Raw genomic sequence first — 16,417 nt, 5'->3', positions numbered from 1 at the left:
GTTGGTATTCGCGGTATGACGACCTATTTGAAAAGGATGCTTCTCGTTTAGATGACGAGGCCAAGGTACGTCTACTTTTACGGAAAATGGGTGCCATGGAACACGAGAGGTATGTCAGCTTCATACTTCCGAAGCTACCAAAAGATTTTAGTTTCGGCCAAACGGTAGAAAAACTAAAGGGACTTTTTGGCGCCAAAGAATCTGTTATCAGCCGACGGTATAGATGTCTCCAAGTTTCCAAAAACCCAACGGAGGACCACATTGCCTTCGCTTGCCGGGTGAATAAATCCTGTGTCCAATTCGAACTAGGAAAGCTCACCGAAGAAGAGTTTAAGTGCCAGATATATGTGTGTGGGCTTAAATCTGAAAGTGATGCCGAAATACGAACCAGACTTTTTTCCAAAATCGAAGAACGAGACAACGTTACTCTCGAGCAGTTATCGGAGGAAAGTCAAAGATTGGTCAACTTGCGACATGATAATGCAATGATTGAGTGTACTTCTAATTTCGGTCATGTGAATGCAGTGAAGCAATTCAATGGGCGACGTTTTAGGAAATCAGGATATGTGGCAGCCAAAACCGATGCAAGTGAAAACAAAAACAAGCCAAAATCGCCGTGTTGGTTTTGTGGTTCGTTACATTATGATCGAGATTGTACCTTCAGAAGCCATAAGTGTTCCGATTGTGGTCAAATGGGACACCGAGAGGGGTATTGTTCTAGTGCCAAGAAGTCGCGAGGAGCAGCAAGAAAGCGAGGGAAATATTCGGTGACCAGCAAAGTGGTTACAGTAAATTTATGCAGTGTGGAAAGTCGAAGAAGATTTGTTTCTGTTTCATTTCCTGTAAAATTTCACTAACTTCTCTACTATGTTTTTTGAATCCACAGCTTTTAGCTTGCTGTCGTAGTCTCATAACAAAATGTGAAAACTTTTCACACTCTAGTTGCTTGATCTGTCGTAATTTTCTTCTTTCGATCACGTATTGCCGGCCTGCCTGAAAATATCCATCTAAAAGTTCTATTGCCAAATCATACACTCGTGGATTAACAGCAACCAATGGCACCTTGTCATGACCAGGCAAACTTCGAAATACTCGCTGAAGCTCAACTCCACCGAGATGCAACAGTTTTGCCTTCATCATTCTCTGGTCATTAATAGCATATGCTTCGAAATAACACTCCAATGAGCATTTCCAAATCTCCCATTCCTGAGACAACTTCTGGTTCTCAATGGACTCCCATCTGAAACATGGTATTTGACGTGCTTCTTCCATCTGTGAATAAAACAGTCAAGTCAACAGACATTTATAGTTATTTGTATTATTTTAATAAAAACATAAGCTTGGATTTAGGTATTAAATTTCAGAACTAAAAAATTCGAGTCAACACACAAAACGTAGGCTTCTAATCGCTTCAATACAAATCTTAATTTTTTGTTTTTTTGAAGTAGAATACTTCTCTCAGGAAGTTCGGCTACATAGGGATGTGAAATGAAAATCTAAAACCGAAAAAAGTGAAAAATATGTCCAATTTCAAATGCTAATAAATCGGTTAGTATTCGATGGATTTCCTTCGTTCTTGCAGCAATAGATTGGAAAATCTTCTAAGATTCTTCCCAAAATAAGATAATTGTAATTTTATTATTCACACTATTGTACTATTGAAAATAGTCAAGCCTTGTCAAAACGAAAAATTCGACCTCTGATTGGTCGTTATATGCTTGCTTCCCAAGCACGGTCGACAGGATCATATACCTTGCAATTGAAAACATGCTATTTGGCCTATATAAGAGCCTGTTTCAGCCGGAGCCGCTCATAACAGTTCTAGACAGCGACAACAGCAGTCGTCCTTCCTTAGCAGCAGCACTAGCTCTGTGGTTGGTCACCACGTCTCAGGAGCAGCGCGGTTTTTCTCAGCGGGTGTACAGCGACAACAGCAGACGTCCTTCCTTAATAGCAGCACTAGCCCTGTGATTGGTCACCACGTCTCAGGAGCAGCGCGGTTTTCTCAGCGTGTGTCGCCAGACAGCCATTATTCCCCCCGTGTTGGGGCAGCATGAAGATTGCCATCAGGAAATCCAATTTTGGAAATCAAAATGCCTTTTTGAAGGCAAATAAACAAGTCATTGAAAGTTAATCATTTTTGTCAACGCAAGCAAGCATTCTGTGTTGCATCCTAGCAATTTAAATTTGTCGCACCCGTCTAATTTACTGAATATGAAATAGCTTCCACAGTGCATGTTGTCCGTGTATCTTAATTCCCCCAATGTTAGGGCAGCTCAAAGGTTGTAATTAGCAACCGATTTTGAACAGCAAAATGCTTTTTTGAAGGCAAATAAACAAATAATTGAAGGTTAATAATTTTCTGGCATCAACACAAGCAGACATTCTGTGCGGGATGCAACCAAATTCTGTTGTAGTTGTCTAATTTTTACTTTATTTAGTAAACTCCCCACTGTAGGGGCAGCGCAAAGGCTGCGATCAGCATAACCGACATTGAATAATAAACTGCCCTGTTAGTACGCATTCACAAAAGCAGTTAGTTCGACTATGCAGAGCTAATATGAAGTCGATTCAATCAATCAGCATAAACAGAATTTCGTCGTCTCCCAGCTGCCAAGTTGCAACATGATGCAACACGCAACAGCGAGCAAACGAAATCGCTTGATGTTACAAACCGCAATAAGATACGGGTTAAAGCCGTTGCGTGTGTGAGAGCACCATCGGTGTTTATTCGCTGGATACACTATCTACTATCTACTGATCGCAATAATCTGCTTACATGCGACATGGGGACGGGAATATTTTCTTCATCCAAGCTGCACAACACGACACAAAACATGTTATTTTGTTGCTTCAATGAGAGTGCTATCGGTCCGGCTCGACAGAATGTTCACAAGAAATCATTTTTGTGCATCCGAGCTACGAAACTGAGGAAAAACTTTAGAAACTGAAAAAAGAGGTGGAGCTTATCAAATGATCGCTCTGAACCAGAATGAAGTCACACACAGGGATGCCACATATACAGATTTCTCTGTGTTTTACAGATTTTTGAGCTGAAAAAGCAATACAGAATCTGTATTACAGAATTACAGAATATTGCAAAAAAAACAGATTTTACAGATTTTTTTGTTATACCGACGAACTGAAATCAATTTCAAAGGTACGATTCGATTATACAATTTTCAAAGTTTTGTAAAAAAAACAACATGAGGATTATGTAGGTATCGATGAATAAGAAGTGGAATGTGACTTGAACGCAGCGCGAAAATGAACGTTTCGAAATATTTGTAAGGATTTCTATTCAAAGTTCGTAGAACAAATTGCAAAGTGGTGCGATTTCACCGATCCCGTTGTAAAAATGACAGCTTTAAGTAATCTTAAATCGTTCGTGAAATTGGAAAATTTTAACGATTTGATGCGACAATTACCCAAATTCCTAACAGTAACTGACTGACAAGGGCTGTCTAACGAATTTCGCACGCTTGAAAAAAACTTTTTGTCCGGAAGATTCATTGAAACAAATGACTTTACTTGGTCTGAGCTGTTGAACACCATTAGGCGGGATGGTAATTTCAAGTTTCCATTACAGATCATTCGTGAGAATTTTTTAAATAAATCCACACTCTTCTGCTTGTTTAAAACGCATACTTTTAATATACAGTTGAACCAGAAATTGCATGGCCCCTAAGCTAATGATCTCAACTATAAAAGCTGAAAGCTACGTTGCAGACCAAGGAGGTGATACTAATATTAAGTTAACGAAAACTTTAAAAAATAAATTTAACGAAAACCTGTATAAACATCACGTAGAGAAGTATTAATTTGTTTAAATATGTTCTGCAAGTAAAAATTTTTACATCCAACATTCTGAGTTTGCTCGATACAGATTTTTAATACAGATTTTTTGGCCCGAGATACAGATATACAGATGTTTTCAAAGAAAAATACAGATATAAATGTGGCAACCTTGGTCACACATATTTTTCAAGTTATATCATTCCACCACATACGTAAAATAATTCATTCCTATTTTCATCCCTATATAAGAGCCTGTTTTAGTCGAAGCCACTCATAGTAGTTCTGAACAGCGACGACAGCAGTCCTCTCTTAGCAGCAGCGGGAGTGAGCAGTGGGTACCATCGATAGCGGATAGCGGCCACAACTGTGGCATGGCTGCGAATAAGCGTAGCAGTTTCAGCGGATCTCACCATCGATAGCAGCAGGGCCAGCAGATGCAGGTACAGCGGATACTAATGGCGGCCACAACTGTGGCATGGCTACGGATAACGTTGCAGGTGCTCAGCAGTTGGGCCAGCGTATAGCGGCCACAACTGTGGCATGGCTATGCATAGCGTAGCTGTTGCAGTGGGTATATCAGCATCGATAGTAGCAGGGTCAGCTAATGCAACGACACTCCCTTCACTAAAATGCTGTTCCAGTGTGGTAGCGGGAAGCATCAGCAGCAGGCTTGCATGAAGTGAATACATCAGTCAGCAACTTTCTCTAAGGCCTCTGCCATAGTAGACGCGAAAAGCGGCGCGAACCGATTCGCTCGACCGTAGGTTAATGCACAGCTCTACTGATGGCTGTACATTAACCTACAGCTGAGCGAATCGGTTCGCGTCGCTTTTTGCGTCTATTATGGCAGAGGCCTAATGGGAAAGTTGTATCAGTTTGTTCAGAAGAATATTATTGTCGGTAATATTACAGAGATGCGATTGCGTAAATCCGATTTTGAGTTGAACAATTGTTCTTTTGAGAACAAATAACACACTTATTTGCAATTTTATCATTCGAACTATTGTACTATTGAAAACTCTTAAGCCTTGTCAAAACACAAAATTCGACCTCTGATTGGTCGTTATACCACGCTTTCCCAAGCACGATCGGCAGAGTTATGGACCTAGTAAATTGGGAATGCATCAATTGGCCTATATAATAGCTTCATCAGATAATAAACAAACATTTCATCGGATATTAAATTGGACAACTGAAATTTGAAGAACACAAATGATTATTTGAAGAGTTAATATTTTCTCGTTTTGCGCTATAATCCAAAGTTAATTATCTTCATCTACATGCATACTCTGACTATTATGACGTGTTTGCGTCGCTTAGTGATTGGCTACGGTCATGCAGAACGCAAATAACGGAGCGATGCGATTCGGCAAGACGAAATCTGTTGAAATGTATAGCTCTACTTCGCCTTGAAAAGAGCTGTACATTGCACCACGGTAAGGCGAATCGCATCGCGCCGGCATTCGCGTTCTGCATAACCGTAGCCTTTGTTCCGTTCCCATTTAATGATGTCGTATTAAATGTGCATATTACAATTCGGCAGCACTTCAACTTCTCATTTGCACAAAATTTAAAAATATCCAATGAACTTCATTCAATATATCAGACAAAAAGAAATTACAATACTGCCAATGAACGGTCAACATTTATGTACTAGAAAAAATGACTGACACGCAAGCAGCCAGGTTATCTTTCTTGTAAAAGTATTCTACTTCAACCTTGCGGTCGTGGCTTTGCATACAACCTTCTTGTGATTTTTTTTTTTGAACAAAAGACGAATGAACCAATTACAAATCGACTCTTCATAACAAAGAAGCGAAAATGCTTATAATTGAGTTCTTTGGCGCTCTTTATACCTCAAATAAAAATAAATATTCCGACATAATCTTGCATACTTCATTCATATAGTACTAGTGCGTTTCTTATATACTATAACTTTTAACTATTGTATATTATTAGTATATGTTTGCGACATCCTTGGTACGCTACTGGTACATTCTTCATATGACTGTCGTATCTCTTCAAACTCAACATCCGTATAACTATTGTACGCTGATAGTCTTTTCGGCAGCCGAGCAGGAAAGTCGTTTTTCTTGAGTGCTCTGTGAATTACCGAAATTAATATCTCGCTTCTTTCTAGCGTTGGTGTTGTGTGGCGTGCGAATACGCGTCGTTATTGGTGGGGGAGCCCCGACTGCCGAACAGCGCCAGTGGTAGTGGTGCTAAGCGGCGCGATTGCTGCGTGCGCGTGTGAAGGTGGTGAGTCGTGCTTGTTTTGGCGCGAGTGCTGAAAGGTGTCGTGCTGGTCCAGCATCAGCGTAGGTCGATTCCCGCAGCAGAGGAGTACGGAGCTGTGGTAGTGGTTAGTTGGCGCGTGTGCTGTGGAACCCTGACGGGAGGAAAGCGTACGGCGTCGCCGCTCTGCAGTTGAAGAGACAGCGCAAGCAGTGCTGCTGATTCACATACATATAAAGATAAGTGACACAACCTTTATATATTTTTTTTTTTAAACTTTTTATTTCCATATATACATACAGATATATTTCGATTTCGTATTTCCTCTCCTATTTATATATAGTCATACTCTTTAGCTTTAAATATATAAGTATTTCAATATATTCCATATATTAATTAGTAGCGGCATATAGTTCACAACCGCTATGGCGGTAGGTGGATTGCCTATTCCACCGGACATCTCATCTTGCTCAGAAGGTGACGAGCCCGGGATGGATTTTTCTGACATCCCGAATAATGAAAATAACGCTTTTTTCGATGTCGTTAAAAAGCGTAAAAGACCCCGTAAAACTGCCCCGGTTATCCCATCCAGTAAAGATGAGTCAACTCGGGTTAAAATGTATCAGGTTAACCAACCTGGTCTACGTTGGGTCGTGTATTTCCGACCCAAAAACAAGCCTCTCAGAGTTTTACAGATATGCAAAACTCTAAAGGAAAAGTATTCGAGCTTGACCGAGGTCTACAAGGTCAAAGCGGATAGACTCAAGGCAACATTCTCGGATCCCCGACAAGTAAATGCTGTCGTCCAGGATCCAAATTTCAATATCGAGTACCGCGTTTATATACCGGCACGCGTAGTTGAAATAGAGGGTGTTATAACCGAGGCTGACCTCACCGAAGAGGATGTTGTGAAAGGTATTGGATGCTTTAAAAATCCATCCCTTCCTGAAATAAAAATCCTCGAATGCAGGAGAATGTATTCGAAGGATAATACGGGCAATTATTCCCCAAATGACTCGTTTAGAGTGACTTTTGAGGGAAAAGTACTCCCGGATTTTGTCGAGCTCCACAAGCTTCGACTACCCGTGAGACTTTTCTTTCCAAAAGTCATGACGTGTACGAATTGTTTGCAGTTAGGGCACACGAAGACCTACTGCAACAAGAAACCTAAATGCTCCAAGTGTGGTGAAATCTCCGAGATTAACCACGCTTGCGGCGATCAAGAGACAAAATGCTGTCTTTGTGGTGGTGAACCACATGAAGTCGAGGCGTGTCCAAAATATAAACAACGCTCAGAAGCGTTAAAAAAATCGACAAAACAACGCTGTAAGCAGTCATTTGCACAGATGCTTAAGACTGCCTTACAGCAACAGGAAAACCCATATTCCAGCTTGGAACATGACGATCCCAATGATGATGAAGAGGTATATCAACCTCTTTCGTCAAGTGGAGCCGTGCGTAAACGACCAAGCGTATCTTCCCCCAAGCTTCCTAGAAAGGAGCAGAAGAAAACACATATAGATACCCCAAGTGGTCCACCTTCCAAGCAAAATATTGCTAAGCCGGCACCTCCAGGATTCAAGCTTAATCCTGAGGGTAACAATTTCGATAAAGAGTTTCCCAAACTACCAGGAAAACAATCTGCTTCCGCCAAAAAACAGACATCGGAATCTGAAATACCGACCACTGATGGACGTATCTCATTCAAAATGATCGTTGAATGGATATTTACCACTTTTGGTCTATCTGATTCCCTCAAGAGTATGATTTCGGCTTGGCTTCCAACAATTTGCATGTTGGGTAAGCAATTAAGCACCAAATGGCCCCTCCTCGCGTTCGTATCCTTCGATGTCTAAATCAGACAGCCGAAGTGACGAATCGACAACAAGGATCATACAATGGAACTGTAGAAGCTTGATCCCCAAATTAGATAAATTTAAACTCCTGCTTCACGATAGCAAATGCGATATTTTCGCGCTATCTGAAACATGGTTGTCAACTGATACGACACTTGCCGTTCAAGACTTCAATGTCATCCGTTTAGACCGAGGAAACTCTTATGGCGGAGTGCTCCTTGGTATCAGAAAATGCTACCCATTCTTCCGAATTCCTCTCCCAGCAATTGATGCAATAGAAATTGTTGCTTGCCATATAACAATTGCTGGGGAGGGCCTCACTGTCGCATCAGTCTACATTCCGCCTAGAGCGGTTATTAACCGGTTGCAGCTGTCACAAATAACGGAACTGCTTCCGTCTCCACGCCTCATCCTGGGAGATTTCAATTCTCACGGTACGGCGTGGGGCGCACCCAGGGATGATAGCCGCGCTGTTCTTATTGAAAGCTTTCTCGATGACTTCGATATGACCTTATTGAACATACCTGGGTTAGCTACGAGAATTGCAAGGCCTCCAATACGAGAGAGCACATTAGACTTGTCGATGTGTTCCTCCTCAATGGCTTTGGACTGCAAATGGGAGATTATTCAAGATCCCCACGGTAGCGACCATTTGCCAATCAGTATTTCGATTATGAGCAGGCTCCATTCTGCTACCACAGTCGAAGTAGAGTATGATCTTACCCGGAATATTGATTGGGAAAAATTCTCGAACACAATATCCCAGGGTCTCGAAACAACGGATGAGCTTTCTTCATCCGACGAATACAACTTCCTTGCAACATTAGTGCTAGATAGCGCGTTGCAATCTCAGAAGAGACCTGCCCCTGAGAACAAGTTGAAAATTCGTCCCAACAAGCAATGGTGGGACAAAGAATGCACCGAGATAAAAAAAGCTCTAAAAGCATCATACATAGCATTCAGGGATGGTGGTTCAATTGAGCTTTATGATCAGTTTAGGGAGCTGGAAATAAAACAGTCTAAGCTACACAAACTGAAAAAAAGATCATACTGGCAAAATTTCATAAGCTCGTTACCCAGAGATGCTTCTATGAGCTATCTCTGGAATACGGCTCGAAAAATGCGCAATAGGTCGGACAGTAATGAGGCTAATGAATACTCTGAACGTTGGATCTATGATTTCGCGAAAAAGGTATGCCCAGACGCTGTCCCATCACAGCAAAAATTTAGCGATACAACAGCTATTGAAGAATCAGAATTTACCATGTTGGAGTTTTCAATTGCCCTCGCGTCTTGCAAGAACAAGGCTCCAGGACCGGACAGGATCAAATTTAATTTGATGAAAAACCTGCCGGACTCGGCCAAGCTACGATTTCTTAAACTGTTTAATAAGCTTATCAGGAACAATATGATTCCGGAAGCTTGGAGACAGGTTAAGATTATCGCAATCAAAAAGCCAGACAAACCTGCCGCAGATCACCGCTCGTACAGGCCGATTGCGATGCTCTCATGCATACGCAAATTGCTTGAAAAAATGATCCTGCGTAGACTTGACAACTGGGCAGAAACAACTAACCAACTATCAGAGACCCAGTTCGGCTTCCGTAGGGGCAAGGGCCCTAACGATTGCCTGGCATTGCTAGCCACAGAAGCGGAAATGGCTCTTGGCAGCAAACAACAAATGACCTCGGTTTTCCTGGATATCACAGGCGCATTTGATTCAGTTTCAATCGAAATTCTTTCCGAGAAACTGCATCAGAGAGGATTCTCCCCTATATTAACAAACTTTTTGATCAACCTGCTGTCTGAAAAGCATTTACTTTTCAACCACGGTTCTTCAACAATAACACGAACAAGCTACATGGGTCTCCCCCAAGGCTCTTGTCTGAGTCCGCTGTTGTACAACTTCTACATCAGTGACATCGACACATGCTTGACGGACGGCTGTATAATGCGCCAGTTAGCTGACGACTGCGTTGTATCAGTCACGGCGACTCTAGCTGTAGACATGAAAAACAGCCTGCAAAATACGCTAGATAATCTGACCGGTTGGGCCAGTTGTCTTGGAATCGAATTCTCGCTTGAAAAAACGGAGATGGTAGTCTTTTCAAAAAAGCGACCACCACCTCGCTTCGAGCTAGTTCTGTCCGGAATACCCATCACTCAGTCACCTAGCTTCAAGTATCTAGGAGTATGGTATGACTCTAAGTGCACATGGGAAAAACATGCCAATTACCTGAAGCAAAGATGCCAACCGAGAATTAATTTTCTTCGGATGGTAACAGGAACATCATGGGGAGCGCATCCAGAGGATTTAATACGACTCTACCAAACCACTATTCTCCCCGTAATAGAATACGGCAGCATATGCTTCAGAGGAGTCGCAGCCTCACACATGCTGAAGCTAGAGAGGATACAATACCGTTGTTTGCGTATCGCTCTAGGCTGCATGCAATCGACACATACTATGTCCCTAGAGGTCATTGCGGGAGTACTACCACTCAAAGAGAGGCTATTCGAGTTGGCTCTTCGTTTCCTCATCAGATTGGAGATAGCAAACCCAATGATAATCGAGAACTATGAGAGGTGTTTGGAAGTTGTTCAGAAACCCTGTATGTCAGTATACCAGCGGTTCATGACCATGGAGATAAACCCTTCGGTTGTTGCTCCATCCCGTGAGATTTCAACATCGCTCAACAATTCTTCTGTTGTATTTGATTTGACGATGAAACAAGAAATCCATGGAATTCCCGAACACCTTAAACCAACAGTTGTGCCATCAATATTTTCGGCAAAATTCGGCCACCTCCCAGTACAGAACTCCTGTTTCACGGACGGATCTGTGATGGATGGACAATCCGGATATGGCGTTTTTAACACAGATCATCACATATCCCGCAAACTGGCACAGCCTTGCTCCATATATGTAGCTGAATTAGCTGCCATACACAATTCACTGCGAATTATCGAGCTCAAGACACCAGGCAATTATTTCATCTTCTCGGACAGCCTCAGTTCTATCGAAGCTCTCCGATCGATTAAACCGGTCAAGCACCCGTCCTATTTCCTTCCGGAAATTAGACGGATATTAGAAGTGCTGGTTGATCGGTCTTTCATTATCTGCTTTGTGTGGGTCCCCTCTCATTGCTCAATCCCAGGCAATGAAGAAGCTGATTTATTAGCGAAAAGGGGTGCCATAGAAGGAGATATATTTGATAGACCGATCATCTATACCGAGTATTTTCACCTGCCTCGACAACTGGCCCTGGCAAACTGGCAGGAAAAATGGGATAAAGACGATCTTGGGCGATGGATGCACTCGATTTCGCCCAAAGTGTCTACAAAAGCTTGGTTCAAAGGGTTAGATTTAACTCGAGATTTCATTCGAGTTATTTCGCGCCTAATGTCCAATCACTATGTTGCAAACGCACACCTTTATCGAATAAACTTAGTCGATAGTAATCTGTGCGAATGTGGAGGGTACGAAGATATAGATCATATAGTCTTCGTATGCCCTAAGTACCACAGAGCAAGGACCAAGCTTATTGATTCTCTCCGAAAACAGAAAGTGACATTTACAATGCAAGTACGGGATGCGCTTGCTAGCCGCAACCCAGCGCTTGTAATACCTATTTATGACTTTTTAAGAGATATCAAGTATCGAATTTGATTATCTCCTTGCTTCTTCTTCTTATTTTTCCAACACAACCTCCATCAAAAAGTTTCACACTAATTCTGTTCCTTTTTTTTTTTCTTTTATTGATCTTTTTAGAGACACATGAATCATCGCTTCTTTCTGAGAGACATGATCCACCAAACATAGATATAAGTTTTGATTTCTAAAGATATAAGGAACCATCACACCTTAACGAATAGTATTAAGAATTGATATTTACTCATACAGAGAAGAACTTTATTTATTATTGTTATTGTTAGCCGTAGGTCTAAATGATATGTATTTTTAAATTGTATTTATAAAAGAGAAAAGATGAGAGGGTTTTTATGCCTGTTTGAGGAGGAGCAGTCGGGATACAGGCTCTACTCAAGCTGGCTTTTCCCTACTCCAAAAGATATTCGGCCCCGTTATGCTTTGCGGTTGGGCCTAAATAAATATTAGAGTTAAAAAAAAAAAAAACTATTGTACGCTACTGGTACATGTTTCCAACATCGCTAGTACGCTACTAGTACGTTCTTCATGTGACTAATGACTCTCTGAAATCAACATACATATAGCTATTGTACGCTACTGATACATGTTTCTGTCATCCTTAGTACGCTACTGGTACTTATTTTTTCTTCTGTATGCGCTACTGGCATCAATTCGTACGCTGCTCCACAGTGTTTCATTGCCAGTTGTTAGGATATTATTTCAATATCCTCTTCTGTGACTACTGCGATTATAACACGATACTGATTAACTCACAAAACAAATCATATTGAACGCCAATAATACCAAATATACATACAAATTTATGCAAATACAAGTTGCTCTTCTTTGACGCAGGGTCAGCTCATGCATCCGAAGGTAGAACCAAGTTCAAGGTTACTATCAAACACTGGTCCGCGAACAGACCGATAGCAATATATAAAGTACGAAAAGATAAAAAAAAAACGCCAGCGAGCATTTTGGGAGAGCACACTAGTACGCGGGAATCATTATATAACACCAACTAATAAACAAATACTCACACCTCGATACATTTCCCTTGAATCAACTTGGAAACAAAGAATAAAAGAAAATAACTGTGAGAGCAGACACTCCAGCCGCAAGATTCTCTCATGTGCGCTCTCTGCAAGCGAAATTAAATTATTTTCGACCGCCATTTTAGCTATTCGTGATCTACCCATTTTATTCTCAGCATTACAACGCCAAAAATTACATTGCTTAGTCGCTCTACAGCTAACGCTCATACATATACCGTTTTGTTTTAGTGCTCGCCTGCGCAGTAGTGGTAGTGGCGTCGTGGTTGTTTTTGGCGCGAATGCTGAAAGGTGTCGCGCTGGTTCGACTTCAAATTGCCCGTCCCGCAGCGGTGAAAGTCGACTCAACTGGGGTGGAACCCCAACAAAGGAAAGTAAGGGGCGCTGCCGCTCAGCGTTCATTCAGTGCAGCGGCAACGCGACCGGTGCAAGCGAATTACATCTACATACAAGATAAGTGCTTTCATTCTCTCTCTTATTCCTTTATATACATTCATTCACACATTCTGCAGTATTTTATATTTACATATATATAAATTCCGATCCCTCATTGTATTTCTTTCTTTATATAAAGTGATTACCTTTACATTCATATTAAAACTGTGCATTTGATAACATTTGAGAACAGACAGTTCCCGACCGTAAATGGCGGTAGGTGGACTGTCTATCACTTCGGACCTTTCATCTTCCTCTGAAGTGGATGAGTCCGGGATGGACTTTTCGGAAATACCCGAAAATAACAATGGTGAGTTCTTTGGCGTTGTGAAAAAGCGCAAAAGACCTCGCAAAACAGCTTTGGTTACTACACCCACTGATGCGCCAACGCGAGTTAAAAAGTACCAGGAGAGTCAACCCGGGCTCCGCTGGGTAGTATTTTTCCGGCCAAAAAACAAACCCCTCAAGGTTGTGCAGATCTGTAAAGCTCTGCGCACAAAATACAGCAGCTTGATTGAGGTTTATAAAGTCAAAGCTGATAAATTAAAAGCGACTTTTTCTGATCTCGGACATGCAAATGCGGTCTTCGAAGATCAAAACTTTACAATTGAATACCGGGTATATAATCCGGCACGCGCAATCGAGATCGAGGGCGTAATAACAGAACCCGATCTCACAGAGGAAGAAGTTATGAAAGGATTTGGGTATTTTAAAAATCCAAATCTTCCGGAAATCAAAATTCTAGAGTGCAGGAGAATGTACTCTAAGAACAACATGGGCAACTACTCCCCGAATGACTCTTTTAGAGTAACTTTCGAAGGGAAAGTGCTCCCCGATTTCTTCGAGCTGTACAAGCTTCGATTACCGGTACGACTTTTTATCCCAAAAGTCATGTCGTGTACAAATTGTCTGCAGCTAGGGCACACAAAAACCTACTGCAGCAACAAAACTAAATGCTGCAAGTGTGGGGAAACTAAAGAAAGTAACCACGCTTGTAGCGAACAGGAGGCAAAATGCTCTCTATGTGGTGGCGACCCACACAAAATTGAAACTTGTGCAAAATACAAACAACGCTCTGACGCACTAAAAAAATCGACCAAACTACGCAGTAAGCAGTCCTTCGCACAGATGCTGAAGACTGCGTTACAGCAGGAGGAAAATCGTTACTCCAGTTTGGAGAACGTTGATTCCAATGATGATGAAGAGGACTATCAACCTCTGCCGTCAACCGGAGCTGTGCGAAAACGGCCAAGTGCAACTTCTCCTAAACTCCCTAGAAAGGAGCAGAAGAAGACGCATAATGATACCCCACGTGGTCCCGCCCTTGAGCAAAATGCTAAAGCGCCACCACCAGGTTTTAAGGTTGATTGCGAAAAAAAATTTCCCAAACTCCCAGGGAAACGAGCTGCTCCCACAGCTTAGTTGTCATCGGAACCAGAAATACCGTCTTCTGATGGACGTATTTCATTCAAAATGATTGTTGAATGGATATTCACCACTTTTGGTCTATCCGATGCCCTTAAAAGTATGATTTCGGCTTGGCTTCCAACAATTTGCATGTTGGGTAAGCAACTAAGCACCAAATGGCCCCTCCTCGCGTTCGTATCCTTCGATGTCTAAACCAGACAACAGAAGTGACGAATCGACAACAAGGATCATTCAATGGAACTGTCGAAGCTTGGTTCCCAAACTAGATAAATTTAAACTCCTGCTTCACGATAGCAAATGCGATATTTTCGCGCTATCGGAAACTTGGTTATCAACTGATACAACACTAACAGTTCAAAACTTCAATATCGTCCGTTTAGACCGCGGAAACTCTTATGGCGGAGTGCTCCTTGGTATCAAAAAATGCTACCCATTCTTCCGAATTCCTCTTCCAGCAATTGATGGTATAGAAATTGTTGCTTGCCATATAACAATTGCTGGTGAGAGCCTCACTGTCGCATCAATCTACATTCCACCCAGAGCTAATATTAATCGGCTGCAGCTAACACAAATAACGGTACTGCTTCCGACACCACGCCTTCTTTTGGGAGACTTCAATTCTCACGGTATGGCGTGGGGAGCACCTGGAGATGATAGCCGGGCTATTCATATTGAAAGCTTACTAGACGAGTTCGATATGACCCTATTGAATATACCTGGGCTAGCTACAAGAATAGCAAGGCCTCCAGTACGAGAGAGCACTTTAGACTTGTCTATGTGTTCCTCCTCAATAGCTTTGGATTGTAAATGGGAGATTATTCAAGATCCCCATGGTAGCGACCATTTGCCAATAAGTATTTCGATTATGAGCAGGCTCCAGTCTGCTACCACAGTCGAAGTAGAGTATGATCTCACCCGGAATATTGATTGGGAAAAATTCTCGAACATAATATCCCAGGGGCTCGAAACAAACGAAGAGCTTTCTCCATCCGACGAATACAACTTCCTTGCAACATTAGTTTTAGATAGCGCGTTGCAATCTCAGACGAGGCCCGCCCCTGAGAACAAGTTGAAAATTCGTCCTAACAAACAATGGTGGGACAAAGAATGCACCGAGATGAAAAAAACTCTAAAAGCAGCATACATAGCATTCAGGAAAGATCATTCCATTCAACTTTTTGATCAGTTTAGAGAGCTGCAACTTGAACAGTCTGAACTACACAAGCTGAAAAAAAGATCGTACTGGCAAAATTTCATAAGCACGTTACCCAGAGATGCTTCTATGAGCTACCTCTGGAATACGGCTCGGAAAATGCGCATTAGGTCCGACAACAATGAGGCTAATGAATACTCTGAACGTTGGATATATGATTTCGCGAAAAAGGTATGCCCAGATGCTGTCCCATCACAGCAGAAATTCAGAGACACAACAGCGATTGAAGAACCAGAATTTTCAATGCTGGAATTTTCAATTGCCCTCGCGTCTTGCAGGAACAAGGCTCCAGGACCGGACAGGATCAAATTTAATTTGATGAAAAACCTGCCGGATTCGGCCAAGATACGATTTCTTAAACTGTTCAATACACTTATCAGGAACAATATGGTCCCGAAAGGTTGGAGACAGGTTAAGATTATCGCTATCAAAAAGCCAGACAAACCTGCTGCAGATCATCGCTCGTACAGGCCGATTGCAATGCTTTCATGCATACGCAAACTGCTGGAAAAAATTATCCTGCGTAGGCTCGACAACTGGGCAGAATCAACTAACCAACTGTCAAAGACCCAGTTCGGCTTTCGTAGGGGCAAGGGCCCTAACGATTGCCTGGCATTGCTAGCCACAGAAGCGGAAATGGCTCTTGGCAGCAAACAACAAATGACTTCGGTTTTCTTGGATATCACAGGCGCATTTGATTCAGTTTCAATCGAAATTCTTTCCGAGAAACTGCATCAAAGATGATTCTCCC

The sequence above is a fragment of the Wyeomyia smithii genome, chromosome 1, assembly GCF_029784165.1.
Source record: "Wyeomyia smithii strain HCP4-BCI-WySm-NY-G18 chromosome 1, ASM2978416v1, whole genome shotgun sequence".
In the NCBI taxonomy this organism is placed as follows: Eukaryota; Metazoa; Arthropoda; class Insecta; order Diptera; family Culicidae; genus Wyeomyia; species Wyeomyia smithii.
Note: the sequence above shows the minus strand (reverse complement) of the source record.